This window comes from Pleurodeles waltl, chromosome 9 (genome assembly GCF_031143425.1).
Source record: "Pleurodeles waltl isolate 20211129_DDA chromosome 9, aPleWal1.hap1.20221129, whole genome shotgun sequence".
NCBI lineage: Eukaryota > Metazoa > Chordata > Amphibia > Caudata > Salamandridae > Pleurodeles > Pleurodeles waltl.
This window is the reverse complement of record NC_090448.1, coordinates 21838381-21864027: the sequence shown is the minus strand read 5'-3', so window position 1 is coordinate 21864027 and position 25647 is coordinate 21838381. Positions and strand designations below refer to the sequence as shown.

Here is a 25647-nt window from a genome sequence, read left to right as displayed (position 1 = left end):
GCACTCCCCTCAGGGTGCCATGCCAACCTCACACTGCCTATGGCATAGGTAAGTTACCCCTCTAGCAGGCCTTACAGCCCTAAGGCAGGGTGCACTATACCACAGGTGAGGGCATAGGTGCATGAGCACTATGCCCCTACAGTGTCTGAGCAAAACCTTAGACATTGTAAGTGCAGGGTAGCCATGAGAGTATATGGTATGGGAGTCTGTCAAACACGAACTCCACAGCACCATAATGGCTATACTGAAAACTGTGAAGTTTGGTGTAAGGAAATGCCTCCTTGGCATGGTTACCCCCTGACTTTATGCCTTTGCTGATGCCAAGTTATGATTTGAAAGTGTGCTGAGGCCTGCTAACCAGGCCCCAGCACCAGTGTTCTTTCCCTAACCTGTACCTTTGTCTCCACAATTGGAACACCCTGGCATCCAGGTAAGTCCCTTGTAACTGGCACCCCTCGTACCAAGGGCCCTGAAGCCAGGGAAGGTCTCTAAGGGCTGCAGCTTGTCTTATGGCACCCTGGGGACCCCTCACTCAGCACAGACACACTGCTTGCCAGCTTGTGTGTGCTGGTGGGGAGAAAAAGACTAAGTAAACATGGCACCCCCCTCAGAGTGCCATGCCAACCTCACACTGCCTATGGCATAGATAAGTCACCACTCTACCAGGCCTTACAGCCCTAAGGCAGGGTGCACTATACCACAGGTGAGGGCATAGCTGCATAAGCACTATGCACCTACAGTGTCTAAGCAAAACCCTAGACATTGTAAGTGCAGGGTAGCCATAAAAATATATGGTCTGGGAGTCTGTCATACACGAACTTCACAGCACCATAATGGCTACACTGAAAACTGGGAAGTTTGGTATCAAACTTCTCAGCACAATAAATGCACACTTATGTCAGTGTACATTTTATTGTGAAATACACCCTGAGGGAATCTTAGAGATGCCCCCTGAAAACATACCCGACTTCCAGTGTGGGCTGACTAGCTTCACCAGCCTGCCACACACCAGACATGTTTCTGGCCACAATGGGAGAGTGCCTTTGTCACTCTGTGGCCAGGAACAAAGCCTGTACTGGGTGGAGGTGCTTCTCACCTCCCCCTGCAGGAACTGTAACACCTGGGGGTGAGCCTCAAAGGCTCACCCCCTTTGTTACAGTGCCACAGGGCATCACAGCTAGTGGAGATGCCCGCCCCCTCTGGCCACGGCCCCACTTTTGGCGGCAAGGCCGGAGGAGATAATGAGAAAAACAAGGAGGAGTCACTGGCTAGTCAGGACAACCCCTAAGGTGTCCTGAGCTGAGGTGACTGACTTTTAGAAATCCTCCATCTTGCAGATGGAGGATTCCCCCAATAGGATTAGGGATGTGCCCCCCTACCCTCAGGGAGGAGGCACAAAGAGGGTGTAGCCACCCTCAGGGCTAGTAGCCATTGGCTACTAACCCCCCAGACCTAAACACACAAATTGAGTATTTAGGGGCCCCCAGAACCTAGGAAGATAGATTCCTGCAACCTGAAGACAAAGAAGGAATGCTGACCTGAAGCCCTGCAGAGAAGACGGAGACACCAACTGCTTTGGCCCCAGCCCTACCAGCCTGTCTGCCCACTTCAAGAAAAACTGCAACAGCGACGTGTCACCCAGGGTCCAGCGACCTCTGAAGCCTTAGAGGACTACCCTGCATCTAAAAGGACCAAGAACTCCCGAGGACTGCGGCCCTGTTCCAAAGAAACTACAACTTTGCAACAAAGAAGCAACTTTTAAAGACCACACGTTTCCCGCCGGAAGCATGAGACTTTCCACTCTGCACCAGACGCCCCCGGCTCGACCTGCGGAAAACCAACACTACAGGGAGGACTCCCCGGCGACTGCGAGTAGCCAGAGTTGACCCCCCTGAGCTCCCACAGCGACACCTGCAGAGGGAATCCAAAGGCTCCCCCTGACCGCTACTGCCTGCTTCAAAGAACCCGACGCCTGGGAAACACACTGCACCCGCAGCCCCCAGGACCTGAAGGATCCGACCTCCAGTGCAGGAGCGACCCCCAGGTGGCCCTCTCCCTAGCCCAGGTGGTGGCTACCCCAAGGAGCCCCACCCCCTTACCTGCCTGCATCGCTGATGAGACCCCTGGGTCTCCCATTGAAACCTATTGCAAACCCGACGCCTGTTTGCACTCTGCACCCGGCCGCCCCTGTGCCGCTGAGGGTGTACTTTCTGTGCTGACTTGTATTCCCCCTGGTGCCCTACAAAACCCCCCTTGGTCTGCCCTCCGAAGTCACAGGCACTTACCTGCTGGCAGACTGAAACCGGGGCACCCCTATCTCCATTGAAGCCTACGCGTTTTGGGCACCACTTTGACCTCTGCACCTGACCGGCCCTGAACTGCTGGTGTGGTAACTTTGGGGTTGCCCTGAACCCCCAACGGTGGGCTACCTTGGACCCAACTTTGAACTCTGTAAGTGCTTTACTTACCTGTGAAACTAACAAATACTTACCTCCCCCAGGAACTATTAAATTTTGCAGTGTCCAATTTTAAAATAGCTTATTGCCATTTTTGCCAAAACTGTACATACTATTGTGATGATTCAAAGTTCCTAAGATACCTGAGTGAAATACAAGTATTGTTTGTAAATCTTGAACCTGTGGTTCTTAAAATAAACTAAGAAAATATATTTTTCTATATAAAAACCTATTGGCCTGGAATTGTCTTTGAGTGTGTGTTCCTCATTTATTGCCTGTGTGTGTACAACAAATGCTTAACACTACCCTCTGATAAGCCTACTGCTGGACCACACTACCACAAAATAGAGCATTAGAATTATCTCTTTTTGCCACTATCTTATCTCTACGGGGAACCCTTGGACTCTGTGCATGCTATTTCTTACTTTGAAATAGTACATACAGAGCCAACTTCCTACATTTGGTATCAAACTTCTAAGCACAATAAATGCACACTGATGCCAAGGTGCACTTTATTGTAAAAATACACCCAGAGGGCATCTTAGAGATGCCCCCTGAAAATATACCCGACTTCCAGTGTGGGCTGACTAGTTTTTGCCAGCCTGCCACAAACCAGACACGTTGCTGGCCACATGGGGAGAGTGCCTTTGTCACTCTGTGGCCAGGAACAAAGCCTGTACTGGGTGGAGGTGCTTCTCACCTCCCCCGGCATGAACTGTAACACCTGGCGGTGAGGCTCACCCCCCTTGTTACAGTGCCACAGGGCATCCCAGCTAGTGGAGCTACCCGCCCCTCCGGCCACTTCCCCCACTTTTGGCAGCAAGGCTGGAGGAGATAATGAGAAAAATAAGGAGAAGTCTCTCCCCAGTCAGGACAGCCCCTAAGGTGTCCTGAGCTGAGGTGACTCTGACTTTTAGAAATCCTCCATCTTGCAGATCGAGGATTTCCCCAATAGGATTAGGGATGTGACCCCCTCCACACAGGGAGGAGGCAAAAAGAGGGTGTAGCCACCCTCAAGGCTAGTAGCCATTGGCTACTATCCTCCCAGACCTAAACACACCCCTAAGTTGAGTATTTAGGGGCTCCTAGAACCGAGGAAGACAGATTCCTGCAACCTGAAGACGAAGAAGGACTGCTGACCTGAAGCCCTGCAGAGAAGACGGAGACACCAACTGCTTTGGCCCCAGCCCTACCGGCCTGTCTCCCCACTTCAAGAAAAACTACAACAACAACGCATCCCACAGGGTCCAGCGACCTCTAAAGCCTCAGAGGACTACCCTGCATCTAAAAGGACCAAGAAGCTCCCGAGGACAGCGGCCCTGTTCAACAAACCTGCAACTTTGCAACAAAGAAGCAACTTTTAAAGACCACATGTTTCCCACCGGAAGCGTGAGACTTTCCACTCTGCACCCGACGCCCCAGGCTCAACCTGCGGAAAACTAACACTACAGGGAGGACTCCCCGGCGACTGCGAGCCCATGAGTAGCCAGAGTTGACCACCCCTGGTCCCCCACAGCGACGCCTGCAGAGGAAATCCAAAGGCTCCCCCTGACCGCGACTGCCCGCTTCAAGGAACCCCACACCTGGAAAACACACTGCACCTGCAGCCCCCAGAACCTGAAGGAACCGAACTCCAGTGCAGGAGCGCCCCCAAGTGACCCTCTGCCTAGCCCAGGTGGTAGCTACCCCGAGGAGCCCCCATGCCTGCCTGCATCGTTGAAGAGACCCCTGGGTCTCCCCATTGATTCCTATTGAAAACCCAACGCCTGTTTGCACTCTGCACCTGGCCACCCCTGTGCCGCTGAGGGTGTACTTTCTGTTCCTGCTTGTGTCCCCCCCGGTGCCCTACAAAACCCCCCTGGTCTGCCCTCCGAAGTCACGGGTACTTACCTGCTGGCAGACTGGAACCGGGCCACCCCTATTTCCATTGAAGCCTATGGGTTTTGGGCACCACTTTGACCTCTGCACCTGACCGGCCCTGAGCTGCTGGTGTGGTAACTTTGGGGTTGCCTTGAACCCCCAACGGTGGGCTACCTTGGACCCAACTTTGAACCCTGTAAGTGTTTTACTTACATGTGAACGTAACATTTACTTACCTCCCCCAGGAACTGTTGATTTTTGCAGTGTCCACTTTTAAAATAGCTTATTGACATTTTTACCAAAACTGTACATGCTATTGTGATGATTCAAAGTTCCTAAGATACCTGAGTGAAATACCTTTCATTGAAAGTATTGTTTGTAAATCTTGAACCTGTGGTTCCTAAAATAAACTAAGAAAATATATTTTTCTATATCAAAACCTATTGGCCTGGAATTGTATTTGAGTGTGTGTTCCTCATTTATTGCCTGTGTGCGTACAACAAATGCTTAACACTACTCCTTTGATAAGCCTACTGCTCGATCACACTACCACAAAATAGAGCATTAGAATGATCTCTTTTTGCCACTATCTTACCTCTAAGGGGAACCTTTGGACTCTGTGCACACTATTTCTTACTTTGAAATAGTACATACAGAGACAACTTCCTACATTGCTGCATGTACTTTTCAACAGTGTAAGGGGACAACGAGCTCTTCTGTCGTGTTTGCCCCTCACTGTGTCATGCAGTGGTGAATAATTCACCGTGATGTTCCTGGGGTGCAGTAACTTTGAGAAGAATGAGTGGTTGACTATTTCTTTTCCAACCAACAGTGTTTCCTTCAGCAGGTATCATTTACAACGCATTCCGCAGGTGTACGACCAGTTGCAGCAGAAAGGCAGGTCCTTCAGCTCAGCCGTGATGGCTGGTCGGGAGGTTGTACTAACTTTTGCAGGATCGCTGAGGATGTTGCAAGCCAACACCAGTGAGCACCTCTTTATGGATAGGTTTGCTTGCTACCATGACCACTTGTTCAATTATTTGCAGGTCTTCCATCTTCTGGAGGAAGCGATGAAGCCTCAGATGGACACAACATTGAGAAAGGTTCCTTCTAGCCAGCGGCTGCGCCTAGGTCTGCAAGCATCTGAGGATGGCACTGGTTGCTTCCATCAAGGCTCAGCTCCCTGATGAACTTGTGAAGGAAGGCACAAAGGAACAGAATGGGGACGTGGACTGGACAACTCCTGGAGTGAGGGGGACACTGGTGCATCCACACAAACTGGTTCGGTGCCTTTTACAGAAGAGTGTACACTAACTGGATATGGTTTTAATACAAGTTTAAGTGGAATCAGCCAATGGCACTGATCTTACAAGATTGGGAGTGAGTCTTAAAGAACTCTGGGTGCATGACGTTGAGCCCGTCACATTAGTCAGATCTCACTCAGAGATACACTTGACATTTGTCTGACAGTACCAAGGAGGGGGAAAGAGGGGGAAAGATGGCGAAAGATGGCGGCTTTTCTGTGTTAACATCCAGATGTTTAACTTAGAAGCAAAGTGACAGAAGTTATACTGGAAAGGACTGGGGGATTCTGGATTGTGCGTTGTCGGACACTCACTGGCTAAACAAATGTCTTCTGTGAAACTTTCCCTTTAATACTCTGTTTTATATAGGTCACCATAAGATCGATTTGTCTGTTATGTGTATAATGTTTTCAATAACCGACCAGCCTCTATTAAAAGGCTTCCACACTGCCCTGGTAAGGCACCCCTTATTGTTTACATGGCAGGTTTCAGTTCCAGCCAGAGGTAATGGCGTTTCTCGGCCCAGCATCTGCTTTGCACACAAAGTTGATAATTTATTCTACACTCAGATAAGAAAGCTTAAGTGCACCGGATTTAGCTCTGGTTAATCATTTCTTAGCAAGCACAATTCCTTTGGGTCAGTTGACTCTTTCTAGACCATTCCCCCTGAATGATTCCTGTTAGGTGCGCCCTACACACTCCTGCTAGGAGGTTCCATGGAAGGGAGCAGCTATCTATTGTGCAAGAGGTGAAGTGGCACCGGGGCCAGAGATGCTTGAGTTCCACCCATTGCATCCTAATTATGGATGTATTTAGTATCAAGGCAGTGGACAGGAGGCCCATATTCCTCCTGTGAGGCACTGCTGCCGTGTGGTGGGTAGATTCTGGAAATTGAATGTGAGTTGAGGGGGTGGAAATACCACTCCTGCCGACTGTAGTGGTGCACAATGTGAGGAGGTCTGCATTTGAAGGTTCATTGTAGGAACAGCTGATTGGCATGCTGCATGTGCCATGGTGGACTCTGGTTGGTGTGCTGCAAGTGTGGACACTGGTTGGCATGCCGCATGCGCCATGGTGGATAATGGTTGGCATACTGCCTGGTGACATTGGTTGGTGTGCCACATGCTGGTGGTCAGTGGTTGGCATGTCACATGTGCCATGGTGGACACTGGTTGGCATGTCACATGTGCCATGGTGGACACTGGTTGGCATGTCACATGTGCCATGGTAGATATTAGTTGATGTGCCACATGTGCCATGGTGGCCACTGGTTGGTGTGCCGCATGTGCCAGGGTGGGCACTGGTTGGCGTGCTCCACGTGCCATGGTGGACACTGGCTGGTGTGCTGCATGTGCCATGGTGGACACTGCTTGGTGTGTGGCATATGCCAAGGTGGACTCTGGTTAGCATGGTGCATGTGCCATGTTGGACCATGGTTGGCATGCTGCATTTGCCATAGTGGACACTGATTGGCAATCAGCATGTGCCATGGGGACATTGGTTGGCATGCTGTATGTGCCATGGTGGACACTGGTTGGCATGCTGCATGTGCCACAGTGGACCAGGGTTGGCATGCTGCATGTGCCATGGGGAACTCTGGTTGGCATGCTGTATGTACCATGTTGGACCATGGTTGGCATGCTGCATGTGCCATGTTGGACCATGGTAGGCATGAAGCATGCTGATGGACACTGGTTGGCATGCTGCTTGTGCCATGAACACTGGTTGGCATGCTGCATGTGCCGTGGTGGACACTGATTGGCATGCTGCATGTTCCATAGTGGACATTGGTTGGTATGCTACATGTGCGGACACTGGTTGGAATTCTGCATGTGTGGACACTGGTCGTGTGCCACATGTACCATGGTGGACGTTGGTTGGTGTGCCACATGCTGGTGGACCCTGGTTAGAATGCTGCATGTGCCATAGTGGACACTGGTTGGCATGCCACATGTGCCATGGTGGGCACTGGTTGGTGTGCCTCATGTGCCCTGGTGGGTACTCGTTGGCGTGCTACATGTGCCATGGTTGACACTGGTTTGTGCGCCGCATGTGCCAGGTTGGACCCTGGTTGGTGTGCCACGTGTCCAGGGTGCACACTGGTTGGTGTGCCGCATGTGCCATGGTGGACTCTAGTTACCATGCTGCATGTGCCACAATGGAAACTGATTGACATGCTGCGTGTGCCATGGTGGACATTAGTTGGTATGCTGCATGCTGGCGGACACTGGTTGGCATGCTGCATGTGCCATGGTGGAAATTGGTTTGCATGCTGCATGCTGGTGGACCCTGGTTGATGTGCTACATGTGCCATGGTGGACACTGGTTGGTGTGCTACATGTGCCATGGTGGACACTGGTTGGCATGCTGCATATGCCATGGAGGACACTGGTTGGTTTGCTGCATATGCCATGATGGACACTGGTTGGTGTGCCACATGTGCCACGGTGGACACTGGTTGGCATGTTGCATGTGCCTCAGTGGACCAGGGTTGGCATGCTGCATGTGCCACAGTGGACCAGGGTTGGCATGCTGCATGTGCCTTGTTGGACCGAAGTTGGCATGCTGTGTGTGCCATAGTGGTCATTAGTCGCCATGCTGTATGCTGGTGGACAATGGTTGGCATGCTGGTTGTGCCATGATGAACGCTGGTTAGCGTACTGCATGTGCCATGGTGGACATTGGCTGGCATGCTGCATATGCAATGCTGGACACTGGTTGGTGTGCCACAGTGGACACTGGTTTACATGTTGCATGTGCCACAGTGGACCAGGGTTGGGGTGCTGCATGTGCCATGAGGTTGGCATGCTGCATATGCCATGGTGGACATTATTTGCCATGCCCCATGCTGGTGGACACTGGTTGGCATGCTGCTTGTGCCATGATGAATGCTGGTTAGCGTGCTGCATGTGCCATGGTGGATATTGGTTGGTGTGCTGCTTGTGCCATGGTGGACAATGGTTGACATGCTGAATGTGCCATAATGGACATTGGTTGGCATTCTACATGTGTGGACACTGGGTGGCATGCTGCATGCGTGGACACTGGTCGGTGTGCCACATGTACCATGGTGGACATTGGTTGGTGTGCCGCATGCTGGTAGACACTGGTTGGCTTTCTGCTGCTTTTCAGTAGCGGGGCGACGCTTGTCTGCAATAGAGAGGGGCGCCCCTGCTTGAACATTTAAAAAATACCTGCAACTGTACCAGTTCACCCCACCAGTGATACTTTAGTAGAATAAAGGGCATCTGAGTGCGACTCTTTCACGATCTGTTTTTTTCCGCTTTACACAGGAAGGATGATCTATTCTTTTGGGGAAACCCCCATAATTCCCTGGGTTAAAGTAGTTTCCCTTTCATACGCATATTGACTGCCAGTGATCCATGTTTATAGTTTTGCTCCCTCCATTGACTCACTCCCAGGTCCACGGAACAGGAAGAGCTGGTTGAGTGATAGAGCAAACAAGAAGTAGAAAGTCTGGATGGTTAACTTAAACTGTAGAACAGAGTGGCTGAGAGGTGGTAAGTGAGATCTATATTTGAGCAGTAAGAAACAGGACATATACATATTTATGATAATAAGCAATCGTGTTAGGCAGGGGATGTGGCGGGTATTAGGATGGGTCACTTAGGGCCAGATGCAAAATGCCGATCGCGATGCTCATTCACAATTTGCGAGTCAGTACAAACTCACAAGTTGTGAATGCGACTCGCAAATAGGAAGGGGTGTCCCCTTCCTATTTGCGACTCACATCGCTATGCTAAATTGCTTTGTGACCACGAATGTGGTCGCAAAGCAATTCGCAGTTACCACCAGTGTGACACTGGTGGTAACCCATTCGCAAAAGGGAAGGGGTCCCGATGGGACCCCTTCCCCTTTGTGAATGTTGCCAAAAAGGGTTTTTCAGAGCAGGCAGTGGTCCAATGGACCACTGCCTACTCTGAAAAACCGAAACCAAATGGTTTTGTTATTTTTTTTATTTTGCAACTCGTTTTCCTTTAAGGAAAACAGGCTGCAAAATAAAATAAAAAACCTGCTTTATTGAAAAAGCAGTCACAGATACGGAGGTCTGCTGTCTTCAGCAGGCCACCATCCCTGTGAGTGCAGGGCCACGCTATGGGGTCACAAAATGCAACCCACCTCATTAATATTAATGAGGTGGGTTTTTGCGACCCCATAGCAACTCACAGACGGTGTCTGAGACACCGTTCTGCATCCGATTTTGTGAATCGGAAATTGCGAGTCGCACCGACTCGCAATTTCCGATTCGCAAAATTGGAACTACCTACATCTGGCCCGTAGTTATTTAGGGAGTCCATATTGAGACAGGTGCTTGAGGCAGGCTTCAAGGCTGATGAAGGAGATTGCATGCCCTCTGGACTACAGATGCACTATAGCAATGACGGTCGGTACCATGGGGGCTACATGAAATTAGGGGTGGGCGGTAAACTCCACTCCTACAGTAGAGTTTGTGGAGTTTTGCCCGCTTGGAGTACGGAGATTTGGAAGAACTCCACCAACTGCCGCGTGGCAGAGTTTTTCTTGTGCACGATTCTCCAAAGTTAAGTGGGTGATCAAGAAAATCAAGCGCTAGACCGCCTCCTTGTCTGCCTCCCCATGAGATTTCTCAATGCAGGTGGTCATGGTAGGTCGCTACCACTCGCTTTTGGGAAGCTTCCGCTCGCATTGAGAAAACTGGTGCTCGAGTGGAAAATCTATTTGAGAGGCAGAAAAAAGTATCGCACTCGGGCACGCCACATGGTGCAGTTCGTGCTGATTGTACAGCATGGGACAAGCTCCCAGCACTAAAACTCAGTGCGACATACCAAATTACGCCACTGCAGAACTCCACGGAATCTCACAGAGTTTTTAGGTACTTCTGCAGAATTCCACGGAGTGAAGCTCCCTTTGTTCCACCCACCCTACATAAGAGAGAAAAGAAGGGCAGTTGTGAGAAAAATGATGGGCATGGGTTTATTTGAGTTTTTTAAAACCTGTCAGTACATTGGTAAACTTGAAACATGGGTTGATTCCAGTGGTATGTCACAGCTTGGACAGTGTGATAAGGGGTGTGTTTGTCCACTGCCAGAACAGCCTGTTTTCCAGTACCTAACAGACATGGTGCACATCACGGTTGTACCATTAGAGTATCACTGGACAGTTTCTCTTTTTCCAGCCCTTTAAACCTTAACATTACTGCACAACCACGCGAGGGCATAGTTTGGAGCTAAGGTGCAGAACGTGGATGACAAAAACTTTTTGGGAAAATACTTTCACCTTTGTTTCTCTTGGACTGCTCCATGAATTTCACCTTTAGCAGCACAGTGTACCTGTCCCCACCTAATCACAGGCTTAGAAGCTTCAAAAGGGTGCACACTACAAAAAACGCCTCTTCGTAGCCCTTTTCACTGCCTTTCCGGGAGTTCAAAGCATCTGCTACAAGGTCTTATCCCTGGGGAGCCACACCTTTCACACAAGTGCCCCATGTTGATTAAAATAGAATTTTTACCTACATTTGCTGCTTCAACTTGCCTGCAGTCCAAGGATTATGAATGCCTTTAGTAACAGACATAATATTCTTCATCACAGGTGTCCACCTTCAGATCTGGGATGTCACCATGCCAATGGCATGACACCTCCCTCCAAGCATCATGGTAGCAGTACCACTGATCTCTACAACTTGTACGAACACACATCCGGTCTCATGTTAGTTCTCCACATACTTTGTAGACTTGTAGCAAGCGACACTATCAGCCCAGGGTTGGTGGCACCAGGCGTTACTGGGCTTGCAACATGCACCAGTGTCTGCCCCATACTGGTGGCCCTTGTTCTGTACAACTTGTAGTAGACACCAGCACTGAGGTAGCAGCTGCGCATGTTTGGTGGGACTTGCAGCATTTATTACTATCAGCCTCTTCTTATTGGCAGTACGTGTTCTCTAGGACTATCGTCTCTCATGTTGGTGACCACAATGTTCTGCAGGACGCGTAGCATGCGTCAGCTTCATGTTAGTGGCCTCCATTCTTCGCTACCTTTCGATACCACCTCATGTAGGCTGCAGCCTGATGGTGCCTCACCAGGGCATGTATGTCATTCAGCCATTCCGATGACACTCAAGTGTCTTGGTATTTCAAGCTGCCAAAATAACCTGATAACTGTGCAAGATGGCTGCTGCAATGCATGCACACACACCCGTAGAAGTGGTGGGGCACTCAGAGAAGATAGGGACACAGCACAAGGGGACACACTCAACAGGGCCCTTCTTCCTGCACTACATGACTTTATGATACATGCATGGGTCAAGGTCCTGGACTTCCCTACTTCCAAGCATCCTGTGCCCCCAGCTAGGCTCCTGCAAGTACAAAAGAGGGAAGAGAAGAATGTGGACAATGACTCAGCAGTGGAGCTTTACATGGGGTGAGGAAGTGTAAGGGCTGCCTGGGTTGGCAGTGGTCCTTTATATAATCAGCAAAGGCGTAAATTGGCATGACAAGGATGCTTCGCGTACCCAGGGCAATGCATAATCTGACTTGGTAATCATAGTTTAAATACTGGGGAAACGTGGAGATGGCATGGTAATGTGTGCTTTACAGACTGAGCCTCTATGGTGACAGGATCCAGGCATCATCTAAAATCTATGAATAGCTTCAACGACACTTGGGCCTCTAAGTTAAGAAACCCATCCTGCTTGGACTCCATTGGGTCCCCTTGCTGGCCTAAACCATTTTCAAAACCAGCAGCATCATTTACAAAGCCATCAAAGCCCACACTCAAGCTTATCTTATGGACAAGCTCACCATCTCTGGAGGCTCTTGGCACACCCGAAGCCAGGACACCAGCAGACCACAGAAACCAAAGCAGTAGGCCTTTCCTATCTATGCACCAGGATGTGGCACAACATCCCAGTATGCATCAATAACTTTCCAACAGTGCACCAATGCAGGAAAGAGCTGAACAAACACTACATCAAAATAAATTAACCACCAACAGCTGAGCTACCTCTCTTATCACTCATTGACTTTATGCTTATCTGCGACGCTGTACAGTGCTTTGCTGCATTTTGACTTAGTCTAGGCTATAGAAATATCATATACATACATTAATACATAGATACATACATACCCAGAAAAAAAATGTAAACTGCCATAAAAACTACACGAGATTCTGCAGAGTTGCACCAGAGGACAGAAATCAGCATGTTCCACTGGCAGTGCTGATTTTTAGAGCCTGGAGAATGCTCTGCGCTAAGAAATCAGGGAGAACAGCACCACACTGCATCCCAGAGGGCGCTGCTGTTGATTTGGTTTTGCTGCTGCTCGAGTATATTTTCTACCTCAGGGGCAGCTTTGCTGATGCGAACAGCTGTTTCCTGCCGCGACCGACTGCGTTGGGAAAATCTCGCCAGGTGCCTTCCTAGCACCTGAAAGTCATGCTAGGGGACGACAATTCTCGTTCGCGCTCGCCAACTCACTACTGGCGAGCCGCGCCTGAGAAAAACTCCACATGCGGCGGTTTGGCTGGAATTCCACATTACATGCATAACATTGAGTGGCCAAAACCCTGCAAACTCGGCTGGCAGAGCGGAATTTATCTCTCACCCCTAGACATGTCGCACATCGTCAGGCCAAATGCACAAAACCCACTAAACAGTGGCCCACAAAATGTGTCAAACGCAAGTACAACTGCAAGATTCTGATTCACAGACTGGGATCCATGAGCAATTACACCTACAGATGGAGCTCACTACTGACAAAACCTGCCAGTCTAGGGTGGCTTCCGAACCCCTAGGTTTATGAACACAAATACAAACAACACTGTGTCCCAAGGCCAACGTCATCTTCTGGGGGCAAAACCTGTGTGGCCTCAAAAGCCTTTGTGAACTTGTTAATTACAACAGGTCAGTGCAGCAGAGGTGCGGACACAAAGCTACAAGGTATTAAGATGGCTCTGATGTGTCTGTCCTATGCACTAGTTTCTCAGTGGCCCAGGTGCAAGTCTGGACAGCTCAGCAAGTGAGAGAATATAAAAATGGTCCAAAAGACCCAAAAATCAGAAAATACCATCACTCAAAATGAGCAAATGGACCAGCAAACTCCAAGGTGAAAAGCGAAGCTGCAGCTGGATCACTTTGTGGAAGTCTTGAGTGGATTCACAAAGACATGATCTACGGCTGGAAAAGGCTCCATTTACACCGGTCAGGGTTCCAAACATGGATCCCTAGCAAGAGTTTACTACTGCATGATGGTATGCCCCGATTACCCACAGTTATGCAGTGGTCATCCGCTTGCAAGGGGTCGAGAGTGGGTGGATCACACAAAGTGAACCGGGAGAATTTGTCAGTGGCCACAGACTGAAGACTTTTCAACAACCCTTTCCCACCCCCAAAAATGGACAGAGATTTTCTCCCAAAAAGTTCAAAGTGTAAGAAAACTTACACAGAGGGAAGGTAAACCGAGCACCCCAAAACTATAAGGAGATTTGGGGAAACATATTTCTGCAAGAGGAAACAGGTTTCCAAGTGGAGACAAAAAACGAAAGAGGACAACAAGCCTTGTCAAAGCCCATGTATCTGGCTTTAATGGGCAACATACTGAAACAGCATTGGTTCATATCTGTATTGTGTGTGAATTTAATTAAAGCCAGACCTGTTCGCTTTCGTAGTGATAGTGGTAGCGGAATTGATGGGATGCTTATTGGGGTGCTAAATGTGGCGGAAGTGGTGCCTAATGAAGATTCCAATAACGTGGCCATATTAGGATTTGGTTTGCTTTATGTATACAATTCATATATGACATAAATAACAGTATTTGTAGTAAGTGAGTGTCGTTTTGCATGTAAGATAGTCCCACGTGCATTGCAGTGCAAGTCCTCAACAGGATGAGGAATGATGCAAACAGCCAATAGCGTGAGGGGGCAGAGGAATACTTCCGGGGCACACTGAAAGTTTGTTGAATTAGAAACAAAACAGCTACAAAACACCTGGAGCTGCCTCTAGCCATACCTAAAAATGTGCAATTGCACAGAGGTGCTGACCTCACCCAATACTGAATTGTACTGTGCACTTGGGGTCAAGCCATGGTAATAGTGAGTGGTAAAAATGTTACATGACATTGTCCACAGTACTCCTGGAAACTTACAACTGCTGTCAGTGGTACTCCTGGAAATCTACAGCTGACAAGCTTCCTGTGGGACAATTGGGCCCTTGGCGCTCAGTTCAATTCAATTCAATTCAAAACAATCTTTATTCGGATTTTACTCCATAAAAGAAAAAAAACTGTCTCTTTAAAATAAAAAAAGTTATACAATAAAAATTTTCCCAGATACATTACTAATAAAAAGGATAAAAATCTTTGTTGCGACAAATTATGCGGTTACTCATTCTCATATTGGAGTTTTTCTAAATAGGACAACTTTTTCCTCTGTTCAATTGCATGTAGGATAAATTTTATCACTGCTTCACATTTCTCATTCGTATCCAGTTTAAATAAATAGTTAAAAGCTTCTCTGCAGTAAAATAACTTAATAATAAATAGTGGTTTTAAGAATTGTTTTCTAATATCATGATTAAATTTACAAGATATAATAAAGTGCGTTGTAGATTGTGCAAATCGTCCCACACAGGGGCACTTCGGTAGGCTTTTACTCCAAATTCTCATTTTTGGGAAGGCTACCAAAAAATGCAACATTCTAAAACGTAATCGGGTCAAATAAAATCTATGCTGAGTATTCACAACTGTCAGTAAATAATTTGGTATTACCTCATTGTTTTCGATCATGTAAAGAGCTACCGTTGATTTCATGCATTCTCTTTTTCCTCTTTCACTAGCCCTCCAAGCCATTAAATGATTTTTCAGTTCTTTCTTACTAAATTGGAGAACTATGCCTGGGTTGTCTAAGTTTGGTGTTAGATTTATACCTCTCAACAGATCTTTTAAGTGCATGAACTATGGGATTCTATCCCAATGTTCTAATGTAAGGCAATCTTTAATAATCTTTCGGGTGAGATGCGTCCCTTCTTTTGACCAAATACCATGCCAAGCCGACAACGCATTTGTGTATATTAAATCCACCACGTAGGGACTGCCCAATTCCTTGTGTACCATGTATGTGGAAGTGGTATTTGGGACTGCAAGTAGTCTGTTAAAAAATGTATTCTCTAACACTTGTAATGAATGGATCTCGGGTATCGAGCCCCAAAGGGCAGAACCATATGTAATGCTGCTGATTGATTTGCTTTTGTAAATTTGCAGCATTTCCCTTAGGGGTTTATTACCAATTTTATTGGAGAATCTAAAGATTGCCTCAGTTGTCCTAATATACTTCATTTTGGTAATTTCTAGGTTTTGTTTCCAATGTCCCATGTTAGAAAATTGTATACCCAGATATGTAAATCCATTCACCTCTTCGCATTTGTGGCCCTTAATAAAATAAGTTTTCTTCCTGGCCTTTCCCTGTCCACAAGTCATAACCACTGTTTTACTCATATTCAACATCATATCTCTTTCCTCCATAAATTCCATGAAGCCCTCCATTAGTTGCTGCAGCCCATTTGCGGTTCGTGAGAACAAAACTGCATCATCTGCATATAAAAGGATTGGGATAGAGCAATCTCCTATTTTAGGGCAATCAATTTTTAAGTTTTTTAAGTGGGCATCTACACCATTTATATAAAGAGAGAATAGGAGCGGCGCTAAGACACAACCTTGGCGTATTCCTCTCCCTATCCTAAAGCCTGGCGTACATTCTCCGTTTCTTCCATATCTCACCCGTGCTGTTAGATTATTGTATAGTTGTGCCAAGAAGCTTATTATATCCGAGGGCGCACCCATATCTGTTAAAACTTTCCACAACTTAGCATGATTCACCAGATCGAAGGCACTACTAAGATCTGCAAAACAGAGGAATACATGACCCTTCTTTGCTATTGTATATTTACTTATTATTAGGTTAAGGTTTATACATTGTTCCAGGGTACCAACCCCAGGCGTAAATCCCAGTTGAGCCTCTGTAAGTATATGATTATTTGTTGCCCATGTTTCTAGTCTTTCTACAAATATTCTTCCCAGCAGTTTGACAGAGGTGTCCAAAAGTGAGATTGGCCGATAACATTTGGGGTCGCCTCTATGCCCCTTTTTAAAAATAGGGACAATTATACTTTCACTCCATGATGTTAAAATATATCCCTTTGTCACACACAGAAAGACTTGGGTCAGGATAGGGCACCATAAATCAACATGTGTCAAATAGGCATCTACTGGCACCCCGTCCGGGCCTGGCGCCATCCCTTTCGGGCATCTTCCCATGGCAAATCTCACTTCCTCTAGACTGACTGCTTTCAAGAAGGGTGGATTGATCTCGATTATCCCAATGGTTGGCGTGTGAATAGTCAGGTTCTCTGGGTTAAAAATTGATCCAAAGTGAGAAAGCCATTCCAATAAAGGAACATGTACTGTTATTTCGGGTGCATCACTATCTTTTAGGAAAGGTTGGTTGATTGTTTTCCAAAATAGAGTACTATCTCTTAGTGTCGTTGCTTGTTCAAGATTTGCCCATGCCCTAGCTCTCAAATGTGCCTTCCTGGTTTCTAATGCGTGTTTGTAATTAGAACGTTTAATAATTACTTTTTCTCTGTTTCTTGGTCGGGCCTGGAGGGCTTGTTTTAGTTCCTGGCTGGCTGATGAGCAATTGTGATCAAACCACCCCACTTTACCACTCTTTTTTTTCCCCGAAGCTCTCAATAAACTTCCTGCAATGGCGATTCTAAGTTGATTAAAGGACCCTAGGATCATATGTGAATTTTGATTATATTCTGTGCATATGATAATTTCTTGGCGGTGTTGTGTCACAACTTTGTTCATCACATCTGTTTCATTTATCCCAGTCCATTTAATCGCAAATCCATTTCCACTTGTTATTCCTATATCCATTGCTAGTCGTTCACCTATATTAAAGGGTTTAGCTAGTCTCGTAGTCAGTATCAGGGGGGTAGTGATCACTATATATAATGGGCTCAATCTTCAGTGAGACTACCATATCCAAATGGCTCTTTGACATTAGTATGTAGTCGATTGTCGAGAAATGTCCTCTTCCTACAAACGATGGGAGCTTCTCTCCTTTATACCCATCTTGTTCCATCAACTCTAGGTCATGTCTAAATAATGTTTCATTCAATACAGTTCCATAGTTATTGTGTAAAAAGTGCAATTGAGTACATCCCCCCTCGTCGGTGAATCCGCATGTCTCCCCTATGGTATTCTTGCATATCCCAATATTTAAATCTCCAGCCCATATTATTATGTAACTTAAAGTTATATCGTTTACAAAAGCCTGTAAGTCATCGTGAAGGGTCGATGCCACTACTCTATTAGTACCATCAAATTTGTTGTTGTAATAATTTATTAGTACAATTCCTAAGATCCCATCTATCCGGAGGTATAGAAACTGGTAGTAGGGGGAGTCGAGGGAGGATTTCACCAATAGGTAAGGTATCAATGTTGAAATAAGGATTGCTAGACCTCCCTTTGCCCTTCCCCTGGCTGAAGCCAAGGCTGGTTAAGAGAATGTGGCATAACCTTCCATAGAGAAGGATCCCGTGTGCCATGTCTCTTGTAGGCAGATTATATGTGATGAACTTATTATAGTCTGCCATTCCTTCTCAGCCATTTTCGTTTTTACGCCAGCTATATTCCATGACATGAGTGTAATTAGGTCTCCTACTAGAGGTCCCCCATCTGGCTCAATGTCGCCATTACCACTTGGAGATTTTGATATGGGCACTATAGTGGTAAGTTGTGTTTTATTATGCATCGGAGTCGTTTTCCTACTCAAGTTCTCCTGCAGTCAATCTAGGTCCTCCATGTTACTCAGGGGGGCAAAACGGTTAGAATACTCCCGTTTATTATGCCTATCCAAAATACTGGATGTATTCCCTGTCACCCCTGAGTCTATTATGCCTGTGGTGTTCATCATTCTGTAGAAGTATCCTAGGGGAACAGCCATAATCTCCCTCCTCAGGCTTTTACAGTTTCGATGTCTTATATCCAAGTCTGCTAGTAGTTGGCCCACAAAGCGGGGGTTACGAAAGTTGACCACGATACAATCCCCCTCTTCTTCCTCCAAGTTTCCCACCCAGTCAACTCTCCTTGCATATAAGATCTCTCGGAATAGTGTATCTGGTGTACATATATTCCCTGACATCCATTGTATTACCTTATTACGTATATCTGGGCAGGTCTCGACAATATTTGGGCCAAGTTTGGGAACATTTTTCAGAATAATTGTATATGGGGTAGCATCTGGTGGTAGTTGTAACACCTCTTTCACGGGTCTATTCCTAATCAAGGACTCGCGTCTCTGGTTTCTATCCATGGGCTCCGTTTGATAGGTCATAGGTGCTTTGTACTGGGGGGTTTCTTCCTGTGTAGGATGCCGGCATTTCATACTCCTTTTGTTGGGATATGCAGCCCCTATCATTGCTCTATCCCTTAAGCCTGCAGCCTCTTGATTCTCGTTTAATATAAGGTCACTGCTAGGAGATAGAGTTTCTGGTTTGGTCATTGAGTTAACACTTGCTTCTATCTTGGTTATGCGTTCTTTTATCTCCTTAAATTCTGACAATATTTTTGTCTCTATATGATCTAACTTGCCATGCAGTTTTTTGAAAAGGGTTTCCACGCGTTTTTGTAGGGAACCATCGTTATCTGATGGTAGTGCTACTGCATGACCCCCATGCATTTGTGTAATTTTTTTGTTACTCTTAGGAAGCTGTGAGTGTACTACCATGGATTTAGGTTTGATAATCCGACTATTTCTTTTTTTTTTTGGGTGGTGAAAGGATTTGGTCGTCTGTACTATTTGGTGAGTCAATTTCCTCTATTATAACTGTAGGGAGTAAGGGTCCTAAAGAGAATCTAGAATCTGGCCCAATAGTTTTTCCTTCTGAGGCTTTTAATTCAGAAGTTAGACCTGCAGCCTCAGAGCTCACTTCGGCGATGGTCTCATGTAAAACATTTTTTGTTGCCACTAAACGTGCTTCAGCATTAATGATTTCTTCATTTATTTTTCCCATGGCATCTGTAAGGTAATTAGTAATTGTATTAGTACTTCTCTGGGTTGTGGTGTTCATACCATTCCCTATTTGGTTTTGCTTTCTTTTCCCCATTATATATGAGGGGTTAACTATGGTAAGCACTCTTAGCTAGTTGTAAACAGGGTATATATAATTTCTAAAAACAAATGACAATAGAAAGACAATAAGAAGTGCCCAGCCCAGCCTTCTCCTGCTCTGGTGAGCACAAAGCAGCGGTGCAAGAGACTTATTTTGGGCTTCTACTCTGGCCACAGCACCAAAAACCGGCTGCAAGTCTGAGTTCAAGCGACTCTTAATAGTCCTGAAGAAACCAATATCAGTAGGGGCCAGTAAAAGGATGTCAGGGGGGTGGCCCGGCCCAGCCTCTAACGGGCGCAGGACGGGCCCACCCTTGGCCCGGGCGCGTCCCGCGGGCGGGAACGCGGTAGTTCGAATTTAAAGGGCTCCTGCCCTTCAGATCAAGTTAAAGGGCTCCTGCCCCTCGGGGATTGCTGCCGCCGCCTGCGTAGGATACCACCAGGATTCAATCAAACCAGCCAAAGAAGCTAGATCTAAATTAAAAAAAGTTGGGCTCAGGGCCGAGCAATCCAGAACTTCAAATTAGTGGGATCGTGAAGTGTTGGGGCACGCCAAACAGCCCATGTCAAGATGGCTGCGCGTTAGTGGAGCCCTGCCGGCCGGTCAATAATATCCGCCGATTATCCTGCCATGTTAAACTGCAAATAAAGGAATTTCAACAGAAGCGAGCTGGGGCAGCTGTGAAGATTTACACGGCCTTTAACTGATAACCCGCCACCCCGATCGGGGGCAACTTCTGCGGAGCGCGTAGGGAAGAAGCTATGCTGCGTGGTGGTCATAGGCGGCCGAATGCGGCGACGTAAGCACTCACAGTCCCTGGTAAGCTCGAGGAGGCAGCTGCCCTGAAGAACTGCTGGGGTCCCGAGAGCTGGACCAATTCTTCTGGACAACGTAAACAGGGCGCTCAGTTCATGTTGTTACACACGGTTCATTAGTCCAGAACCACAGTGGGACACAGTTCAGGTAAAACTTGTCAAAGGCACTGGGGGAACCCGCAGACACGCATGAGTATGCGTGTGCCCCAGAACACATGCCCAGCCCATAGGGACTACTTTGTCCATCTTCAAGTTGTGAAAAGAGTCTGACACTTCACATTAGCAATCAGAGGAGGGGGTGGCAAGTGGTTGGTGGACTCAAAAAAGGACATCCCCATGGAACCAGCAGCCAACAGAGGAGAGTCCCACGTATTCTGAACGTACCACTGCTTCAGTTACTGAACATACCTGAGAAAGGAGTGATGGTGGAATGCTTGAATTCATCTCAGGCACTACTCATCACTCAGGGAACGTCCCAGTCCACCATTATTTCCCAAGCTATGTCACCTCAGATTGGACTCAGCCATGTGCAAGTCACTCTTGACCCTGCTCCAGTGGGAACAGTCCAGCCCAAACTACCAGGCCAGGTCCTCCCTGAACCAGAACACAAGTAACCCAGGACCGGTTTCACTCTTTTGAGGGCGCAACAGTCAGCCATAGTTTCGTTCCAGTGGCACACGACCCATGTCTGGGCATACCCATCCCACTTAGGGTGACCCACAGAAGCATACAAAAACAGTGATGGATGGAATTCTTGAATTAACGTCAGCCACTGGTAATTGCTTGGGACACATAACAGCGCATCATTATTCAGCACTCTGCCTCTTCAGATTGGAGACAGCCATATGTAAATCAGTCTTAACCCTGATCCAATCTGGACAGCCCAGCCCGAACTGCCAGGCCAGGTTCTCCCTGAACCAGAACACAAGTAACCCAAGACCGGTTTTGCTCTGATTGGGGCTCATCAGTTGGGTGTGACATAGTTCCAGTCATACAATGAACACAGGGCCCCTTCTGGGCATACCCGTTGCAGTGAAGTATACACAAAAGTGACAAGAAAAATGCTTAAATTAACCTCAGGCACAGGTAATAAGTCAAACTGCTCCCCAGTCCATCACCTGGAAGTTCAGAATGAACCCTTCCCGTGAGGAGTAGGGGTGGGCAGTAAACTCCGCTCCTTCAGCAGACTTCATTGAACTTTGCACACTCCATGATCCGCTTGGAGCACAGAATTCCATAAAATCTTGGCCAACTGCCGCATGGCGGGTATTTTTAGTGTGCAGCTCACCAATGTTAAGTTGGCAACCACGAGCGAGAAACATCGAGCACTAGACCACCTCCCGGGGAGATTTGTCAGTGCGGGCCATTGCCACAGGTAGCACTGAGAAAGCTGCCGCTCGTGTTGAGAAAGCTGCTGCTCGAGTAGAAAATCTACTCAAGCGGCAGAAAGAAGTAGCGTCCTCTGGCGCGCCGCATGGTGCCGTTGGCGCTGATTGTACATTGTGGGACAAGCTCCTGACATTAAAAAGCAGCGCAAGCAGTGTGATGTACCAATTTCCATGAAATCTCGTGGAGAATTCTGTGGAGTGAAACTCTGCAAGTTGTGCCCATCCCTAAATAGGAGTGAGATTCTTACTGATTTGTACAAGGTGGGCCTTTATCTGGAGTGGCTAGATGGACAATAAACGATTGACTGAGTGAATGCCAGTGGCTGAGATGAATCCAAGCCTTCCATCAATCATCTTGATGTTGTTGCAGTTGATGCCCTCAGCGAGGCGGGAATGCCCAGATGCGGGTCCCATGCTCCCTGTGCCACAGGAGGCAAGCTACACCCTAATGATAAGGGGAAAATGGGGTAAAACCGGTCCGAGGTGTTGCGATCCCTTTTAGACGAGGCCTCGTTAGAAAGGTTGGGATGGACTGTTCCCATCGGGAGCACCATCAGTACTGATATACGTATGGTGGGCCTTTGTCTAGAGTGGCATGATGGGTAAAAAACAATGGATGAAAGGCTGCCCCGAGTGATTGCCTGTGACCGAGATGGATTCAAACATTCCGTCCATCACCTTGTTGTGATTGCAGGTTACATACCTGAGAAAGGCCAGGCAGAGGGATTCTGGTACATGCGGTTCTGTATAAAACACTGTAGAATTTCTGGCCACTGATATAGAGATGAGACTGCACCGAGACTGAAAGACGTGCCTTACTCATTATTCAGTACAAGTAAGCACCACTTACACTGAAGAGTAAAGCTCTTGCAATGATGCATACAGCACAAAATTGCCCATTATTAATGAGAATGTGTTTGAAACATCTAATTTGTTAGAACTTGTCTAAGGATACAAGACACTGTTGTCAATCACAAATGTTCCTCTGGTACGGTCTCCTCTCCCACATATTTAAAAGACTCTGCCCTCCTCAATACTTGTCACCCTCCTTCACTCTCGCTCACCCAAGCTCTCTTCTTCCAAAAGATGGGACTATAGACAGTGCCACTAAAATTATACATCAGGAGAGGGTCAAATTATGCAGCAGTGAATAAATTATGCTGCAAGAAATGGCAAATTATGTGGCATAATGCAGCACATTTTGTAATAGTATTACTTTATTATTTCATCATGTTTTAACTTGGTAACATTGTCTGGATATTGGCTGCACCTCATAGGTACCCGCTTAACACCCAAATATAGTAATACGCATCAGAGAACACCTACCTCCTCCAACCCTGTAGGTTGCCCTGAGACCTCCTAGAGGTTGAGGTGCCTCGAGTGGAGAACTCTGCTGTATGTATCGCCTCATTGTAATCCACGCCTCAAACTTGGGGTTGTGCTTTGGACAGGGGGCAACCAGTTACCTACCTACAGACTAGGTCAGAGGTCACCCTGCGAGACCCCTACAGTCTGACACTGTAATAGCAACAATGCGAGATTCACAGCGTGTTATTGTTGCAGTCCTGCTAACAATGTTTTTTTCTATTGTAAAACCTATTCACACTTATGTCATCAACTTCCAAAGGATGAACGCCTAAGTCGGCCCTGTCTATATTTCAGTCTTAGCCCTGGAGGTTACTCAGATCTCTGCAGCAGACACTCGACCCACTGAGCTGTCAACCTTATATTTTACCATTCTGCAACCCTTTCCTGACCTCTAGATAACCCCACAAGGATCTGCCTTTTAGCATGATTTAAATTCTAGGAGTATTGAATGTTCTTTCGAGAGCACCGTATGCAAACAGGCATGCAAACACAGGGCCATGCGCAGGCCGATATCTGCATGTGTTATGTAAGAGCGGGGGGGGGGGGGCTGGCAGCACTGTGAGCATTGCACATCCATTCCCTGACATCTCTGCTAAGTGTGCCTGCGTCCCTAAGGAGCGAGTTCACAGACGTGTACAGGATCCATTACCGTGCAAATGTAGGGCGTGGAGAACTTAACCCTGTGATGGAGGTGGGAGATGGAGATGGTGGGGGTGGGGTGGGGGGGAGGAAGGGTGGGCGAGACGCAGCTGCCAACTTAACGGTCAGGTTCCGTAAAGTGTCTTGAGACTGGTATTCGGTTTGCTTCCAAGCGCTAGCTCTTTCGTCAGAGTCCCGGGACAAATGGATGATGGGAGATTTGCCCAGGGTCACACGGTTTGATCAAGTGATCAACAAAAGCGGTCCATGGCACCAGGCTAAGGCGAGGTGTGGGGGAGCACTGATCGGGCTGTGTCTTGGGGGAAGGGGGGGGGGGTGGGTAAAGGCTAAAACATAAACAGCAATTGTCCGCACATGTGATACGCATGTTGTTTAGTCTAATTAAAAAAGTTTCGATGCTCCCAGACAGGGGAAGGAAACCGCGGATACACAGTGCCATGGTGGGGTAAGCCGGGACTCTAGTTTCCTCACCCTACGTGCGACAATTTCACCATAAGACAAATTCGAAATGGGGCGGGGAGAGGCTGTGAAGGACCAGCATTGAGGGGCAGTATATGGGGCCACTCCTAGGGGGCAAGACTTGGGTTCATCTGTGGCTGCCTCGTGCCAGGCACTTGCAGCCCATAAGCCCTGGCACCGACTAGGGGCAGTTGTTTACAGAACACCCCTTAGGGTTCAGACATGTCCATCCCACATCTCTTGCCTGTGCTCTGGGGGATACCCCACCCCCTACAAGGGCACCCTGGGGTGCAGACATGTCCACGCCACAGCTCTTGCCTGTGCTCTGGGGGATACCCCACCCCCCACAAGTACACCTAGGGGTGCAGACATGTCCATCCCACATCTCTTGTCTGTGCTCTTGGGGATACCCCGCCCCCTACAAGGGCACCCAGGGGTGCAGACATGTGCACCCAACATCTCTTGACCGGGGCTCTGGGGGATACCCCACACCCACCCAAGGGCACCCTGGTGTGCAGACATGTCCACGCCACAGCTCCTGCCTGTGCTCTGGGGGGTACCCCACGCCCACACAAGGGCACCCTGGGGTGCAGACGTGCACCCCACATCTCTTGCCTGTGCTCTGGGGGATACCCCACGCCCACACAAGGGCACCCTGGGGTGCAGACATGTCCACGCCACAGCTCCTGCCTGTGCTCTGGGGGGTACCCCACGCCCACACAAGGGCAACCTGGGGTGCAGACATGTGCACCCCACATCTCTTGCCTGTGCTCTGGGGGATACCCCACGCCCACACAAGGGCACCCTGGGGTGCAGACATGTCCACACCACATCTCTTGCCTGTGCTCTGGGGGACACCCCACGCCCACACAAGGGCACCCTGGGGTGCAGACATGTCCACACCACATCTCTTGCCTGTGCTCTGGGGGATACCCCACGCCCACACAAGGGCACCCTGGGATGCAGAGTATCACAAGGGGGTCACATCGCACCTACCTCGCTAGCGCCTCATCAGGGCAGCAGCGCCACCCACCCCGCTCGGCTCCGCTCCGGCTGCAGTGGGCACCGTGTGATCTGCCGCAGCGCCAGCTGCTCCCTTCCCAGCATGCACCGCCCGGGAGCACTGCAGTCAGCTGGCTGCTGCCACTGCCTGCCATTGGAGCCTGTCGG

General features: G+C 48.1%; 1 protein-coding gene across 1 annotated transcript in view; it reads right to left on the bottom strand.

Annotated features, from left to right (window-relative positions):
* Positions 1 to 25581, bottom strand: part of CRELD1 (cysteine rich with EGF like domains 1) — a 91977-nt gene extending 66396 nt beyond the window's left edge. The window contains exon 1 of the mRNA XM_069206161.1: positions 25474 to 25581. The gene's annotated coding sequence lies outside the window, so the exon portion shown is untranslated. The remainder of the gene's footprint in view (positions 1 to 25473) is intronic.
* Positions 25582 to 25647: the final 66 nt, after the last annotated feature.